This window comes from Euprymna scolopes, chromosome 11 (genome assembly GCF_053919585.1).
Source record: "Euprymna scolopes isolate OS-2025 chromosome 11, ASM5391958v1, whole genome shotgun sequence".
NCBI classification, from domain to species: Eukaryota; Metazoa; Mollusca; class Cephalopoda; order Sepiida; family Sepiolidae; genus Euprymna; species Euprymna scolopes.
This window is the reverse complement of record NC_136492.1, coordinates 52907583-52914490: the sequence shown is the minus strand read 5'-3', so window position 1 is coordinate 52914490 and position 6908 is coordinate 52907583. Positions and strand designations below refer to the sequence as shown.

At 33.2% G+C, this 6908-nt stretch overlaps 1 pseudogene; it reads right to left on the bottom strand.

Annotated features, from left to right (window-relative positions):
- Window positions 1-2496: 2496 nt before the first annotated feature.
- Window positions 2497-2633, bottom strand: LOC145288478 (U2 spliceosomal RNA; annotated as a pseudogene).
- Between the last annotated feature and the right edge of the window lie 4275 nt (window positions 2634-6908).

Here is a 6908-nt window from a genome sequence, read left to right as displayed (position 1 = left end):
TAAATCTCACGGCAGATTTATGATATTACCTTTTCGTTTAGCATAAGTCATCATGTTCTGAAAAGCCCAAAACGAAGACAACATTTTTGCTATATAAATCAATCTAATAAAACAACATAGATAAATGTTTGAAGATATGAATAATACTCGCATTATAAATCACCCAAATGCTCGAATTCGGCAGTAAATTATCCGAAAACGTTTGCTATAATCTAAAACAATGCCACTAAATCAAACTAATCCAATAAAAATGTGCCAAACTGTAAGCTTGGGGGGGAATCATTTTGCAGGTCGTCAGACGCACACCTAGATTGTAATTATTCTGCTTGTCTGTCAGAATAAATATATTTGTATTAAAAAAAAAATTTCGAGAAAATCAAGAAAATACAAAGACGGAAAGGAAAAAGTAAGCGTTATATGGATTATTTGAGCAACTGTTCTTTTCTTAGATATAATTTTCACATTTCAGCCGATATACCAATATAATTTATTCAGCTTCCTGTCGACAAATTTATGTCGAAATTGACAAGCATGCCCACAATAATAGTTGGCGGAAGAGATATAATTGTTAAACAATAATTATTTTTAGTCACAATTTGATGGCAGTTGAAGAATGAAATAAACATTACTAAAAAAAGAAACATCGGGTCATGGTGACCGTACGCGTAAAACGTATCCGTGGCTGCAATGGAAGATTTCGTTCGAAATCTAAATAGATTAAATAGAATAAACGCACACAGATCGGAGATTAGTTTGTTCTCAGATATATACACAATATAAAAAGCATACTTAGAATACATAAAAAAATAATCGATCGTACTCTAAGAATACGAAACAAAAAAATAACTATTTTCACTTCAGGCGTGTATTAATCGTTATAAGACCGTAGTGTCAGCGAACCACGACACTTGTTTGTGCTCCAATATAAATGAAACCTCGTTTATTTAAGAAAAAAAAAAGAAAACAGTCCAAGAAACTATCAAACAGATAGATATCATTCGTCTCCCAAGTAAAAAAGAAAAATACAAACTAATAGACAGACAGAAAGTCTGTTTGGTTACATTTTGTTTAATTGTCTGCGCCTGCTTCTAATTGCAAACAGCATAGCTGGCACGACATTTTTACTTCAAGTCTCACTGATTCAATATTGAATTTGTATACTTTCCTCATTATCTCACGCATCTCTTTTATAGGAAAAAAAGACTCCAGCAATGTAACATATATCAACAGGAAAATCGAGTTAACTTATATGCTGGATATGATTGGCTTTTATTTACAAACATAAGTTACTGCTTACTTAAAACCAGAAGAGGGCGCTAGTAATAACTGTTTAGACTAGGAAAAAAGCAAAAAAAATACGCTGTTACTATTTACTGTTAAACCTTTATACGATTAAAAAAAGTATACTTAGAATCGGGCAGAGAAAAATAAACGAATGAAGGAAATGACACTGTTCTAATTATGAGGAAAGATGTTGATGATGAAAGAAAGGGGGAAAAGATAAGTCAACGTGATATAATAAATAAAATGTAAATCTCTTTGATATTGTTTTTTTTTACAATTATCTTATCATCGCTATCATATTCAAAATGAGAACTGCAATTTTTTTTTAGCATTCTTGGTAAGCATATATCTAATTGTATAAGAAAGGTTTAACAATACAGAAAACAGTGTGTTGACGTGATTCGACGTACAAACAAAAATAGTAAACCCAATGAACGAATTGTAGTATTTTCTTTTAATATTTCTTTATATCTCACAAATACAATTATTAGTATTTCTGGAATACTCTCCCTTTTTATACAAAAGAAGTATCTAGCAGTTGAGTTATCAAACAGATAATAGATGATATCATATCAAACAGATAATAGATGATATCATATCAAACAGATAATGGATGATATATCAAACAGATAATAGATGATATCATATCAAACAGATAATATATGATATCATAAAGTCAATTAGTTAATATTCTTGTCACTGTGTTATTTTTATATATTGCTGCATGTTTCAATAGTTATATGATATTTAAAATAACGCTTGTCGCTACGACCGCTATCATACTAGCCACATCTAAGAGGAGAATGGAATATTATAAATGACTAATAAAACAAAAAAATTTGGTGTCGCTAATAAGATAAAACCTAGCTACATTCTGATTGGATGATTAAAAACTTAGCAATATTTTTTTTATTCAATCAGAGTTGCTTAAAAGCTAAACAAGACCGATAGTCATTTGTCGCATGCTCTCGTGTGATGAATGAATGCGTGAATGTAGGATTGACATGAAATTCTTAAAAATTAACTAAAATGACAAAAAAATGGGCTGAAATTACTTAAATTAATATAAAGTAACTGACTTAGAATGACTTAAAAATGGATTGAATGACCTTAGGAATAACTTGAATGCTTGTAAAATAACTGGGATCCTTCAAAAACAACTTTAATGATCTGGAGAATAACTTGATTGACTTTGAAACTGACTGGTTGTAAAGTGGGTAATCATTTTACATTAAATAATAACAGAAACGTGATCCCCCACTTTATATCACAAAGTTACAAACATAAGTACAGCATGTAGTAAGAACAGATACTACACTTTAATCTTGGTCAAAAGACCAAGAAAAGGTTTTTACTTGCTCCCCCACAAGGCCGATTTTTAATGTGAGGAGTGATGGGGAAATTGGGATCAACCCTCGGGGAGTCTGGGAGCTGGATGCTGAGAATTGGTATGAAGGGTTTCCCCTATATTGACCAAGGTCTTATATGTGGGGGTTGGTATTTATTTGCTCCCCCGCCGAGCAAATAAGGCACAAGGCCGATGTTTAATGTGAAGGAGTTAAGGGGAAATGGGAACCAATTCCTCGGGGAGTATGAGAGCTGGATAGTGAAAATTGGTATGAAGGTTGCCCCTACATTGACCAAGGTCTTATATATGGGGTCTTATATATGGGGTTTTCCCCACATATGGCCTTTGCTATATGTGGGGAAAGATAGATAAATTTCTATGAGTGGTTCTGTTTATAATTGTTTATTTTTGAAAAAAAAAAAAACTTACACCATTGAATTTGATATATCTTTTTATTTAAACGCGAAAAAAAAAAACAACAAAAGCAATTGGGACGTTGAAAACGTACACAGTAAAATAATAAGTTTTCTTGTCGCGTAGATTATTTATTTGTAACGCAAATTAAAAAAGAAGATACTTGTGCATTTAACGAACCAGACGTAACTCAGCATTTGCTCGGCTTTGTCCGACGCATGACGTCAACAGCTCGAGTTTTGCTGCTGTCTAACGAAACATGGTCATTAGCCAATCAAAACGCTGCGCGCTTAGTTTCAACCAGACTTACATGCGTACGCGTCGAGCAGTAGACGAGAATTCCGATATGGGTGTTCGAAATGGCGGCGACTAGGAATCTCCAGCGCGAATGCGGGTTGCTGTCACGCCACACAATTTTGGACTGGAAGAATTTCCTGCGAGATATATTTTCTCAGGAATCCCCGGCAGATAGGAGGCCCAGCAGGCCATACGGTCGAAATCGACGAGTCTGTGTTCTTCAACCGCCGGAAACACAACGTCGGCAGACGTCTAACACCGGTCTGGGTACTGGGTGGATACGCCGACCTCACCGAAAAGGATTTTTTTTCTGCTTAACGTAGCAAATAGGTATGTCGAAACCCTCCTTCAACTAATGAGAAAATACAATTTTCCGGGGACCACGCACGGTCGTATCAGACTGTTGGAGCAAAGTGGGAGGAGAGGGGTATCCGTATTTAAGGTGAACCACGACAGCCTTAATTTTGCAGATCCCGTAAAAAAGTTTTGTTCCTTTCCTTTTTCTTATGTTTTTTTCTTTTTTGTACGTAAATAGTTGAAAAAAAAAACGTTTCATAAAACACAATTACTCACTAATATTTGTTAAAAAAAATGATCCTACAAATATCATTTTTGTTGGTCATTTTACGTAATTATTTGAAAAAAAAAACCCCAAAATAACGTCTCTTTAAAAAAAAATTATTACTATTATTTGTTTACAACAAATGTTTTATGTGTATTTATTTTGCAAACAAAACAACTTCAAACAATAATACGAATAATAAAAAAAAACATAAATGAACGGTAGGTTTTTGCTTTTTACTTATTTATTTTTGGATGTTTCTATATTTTACAATTTCATTTTACAGTTATTTTGTTGTATCGTTGTTTTTATTTTATCGGCAACGCTCGTTTTTATCCGGCTGTTGACGTCATGTGTCGGACAAAGCCGAGCAAATGCTGAGTTACGTCTGGTTTGTTAAATGCACAATTACCTAAAAAAGCATATTTTCGTGGTTATTTAATAATGTTGGTAGTGTAGAAGAAAATATATGAATGCATTTAAAAAAAAAGTTGTGTTTAAAATGGAGAATAAATTTTACGAGAATGAAGGCGGTGGGTAAATAGCGGTTGTAAAATGCTCTTATGGTAGCCAACGGGTTAAAGTAGATTTATTTGTATGGAGATTACATTAAAATAACTTAAACGTTATACAAAAATGAATGATGTAATAAAATGCAGTACGTTTTAACAGTTATTTATTTGGATAATTTAAACGCGGAAAAGAACAAGTGAGACGCTGAAAATGTACACAGTAAAACAATACGTTTTATTGTCGCGCTGATTATTTGTTTATGTACGTATACGCAACAGGAAGTCGTAAACCGGATGTTGAGTTACAACACCCGTTTTAAGGTCATTTGAGTTTTATAATTATATGTATTCATTCATAAAAAAATATTAAAAATATATAGAAAACCCCTCAAAATATTGATAAAAGGATTCTATTCTGTACATTTTATAGGAACGTTGTAGACTCATTTTAAATTTTAAAATTATTAATTGTTTGTAATAAAATTAAATTAGAAGAAAAATCATGTGTATGTTGCTGCGCTATTTTTTAATAGCATACAGAAGTTATTTTCTCGGTACTTGTGCAATTTTGTGTCTGTGCTAAAATAATAAAATTATTATTTCGAAAGCCTTTCTTAACATAAAGAGAGGCGAGTATTTTTTTAACTAATCTGCGCTTTTACCTTACAATTTAATAAATAAAGATATCGTGAGGATTTAATTAAACCTGTAAAAAAAAAAACTATTTATAAATAGCGCGGTGGCAAAAGTGAACAATCACCTTTTTTTATATTTTTACACATCTGTTGATATAATCTAGTTAAGTCTGGTAGTGTTCAGATTATGCGCTGCACACACCCTATAGACTGATGAGACGAAATTGTATTCGTTTGGTTCTAATGGCTTTAAGCGACCATGTGACGAGTACAAAGATAATGCAAAGATGAATACAGTCACGCATGGTGGTGGGAATGTCATGGTCTAGGGCTGCATAAGTGCTTCAGCTATTGAAAAGTTACATTTTATTGAGAGAAATGAACTCCAACATGTACAGTCAAATACTGCGGCAGAACACGATTGCCTTCCCCATAAACTGGGTCGCAGCGCAGGGTTCCAGCATGACAATAGCCTTAAAAACACACCCAAGGCCACCACTGCTAGTTCTAAAGAGGATGAGGGTAAATGTGGTGGACTGGTCCAGCATGTCTTCAGACTTGAACCCAAAAGAACATATTTACTGCATTCTTACACGGAAGGTGGGGATGCGCAACGTTTCAAATATCCGCGTCGTCGTAATTGAAGAGCGGAAGAGCATGCAAGTGGCCACATGTAAAGCTCTGGTAACTCCATGCCACGGAGAGTAAAAGCAGATATGGATAATGATATTGGCCGCAGAAAATATTGAGTGTTGACATGTTACATGTAAATAGTGACAGCTTTTCGTAAAGGGTGTACTCATTTTTTCCACGGGATTTAGGTTTTAATGGCTATATTTTAAGTTATTATGAGGGGAAAATATATTAGCTTTTATATGCTGCAGGGAAATTATTTTTCATTGTGTCAAAAAATCATTTTTTTCAGTTTTGTCCAATGAAGAGACATACATTAATATTTGAAGAAATGTAAGGGGTGTACTCACTTTTCTCACACACACACACACACTCTCTCTCTCTCTTTCTCTCCCCGCATCTCTCTCTGTATATATATATATATATATATATATATATATATATATATATATATATATATATATATAAAGAGAGAGAGAGAGAGTATCACAAAAGTGAGTACATATATATATACATATATATATATACATATATATATATATATATATATATATATATTGAATTATTTGATCCTGTGTTATCGAAACTTAAAAAAAATATTATTGGGAGGTAATATATAATAACAATCTTACCTGTCGGTTTAAATATATCTATGTATGTATGTATGCCTGCCTAAAACTTTTGATATAGGCGACGGATTTTACAAAATCGAAATCGTCTTTAAGCTTGACCCTTCGGACAAAAAATATCGAAAAATTGATTAAAAAACATTTATTGTTTCACCATCAACTATGCACTTTTCTAAAAGGAACGGTCTCTTTTTTCGCTGATGTTTTCAAAAGTCATCCCCTCTTTTCGATTGACTAGCCCGAATTTAAATCTTCATCACTTCTAGTTTGGCGATAGACGCAACGGCAAATACGTCACGTCTGTTTTTTTTTCACATTCTTTTTCTTCTTCGCCGTACGGGTTCGAGTCTGCCTGCCTATTTCCACTTTTTTATTTTGTTCAACACACGCCTCAATACACTCGGGCAACACCAAACATCCAGACTAGTATTTTTATATAAGACAAACCCAGTCCAGACAGAATAGCTCAATTTACTCGATAAAGGACAACAAAATTTTCAATTTTATTCAGAATTTTTTTTCGTTTTTCAAAACGAAAATTAATTTTTGGAAGAAAGTATACAATTGAAAGCAACTTCCGTCACCCATGGATTT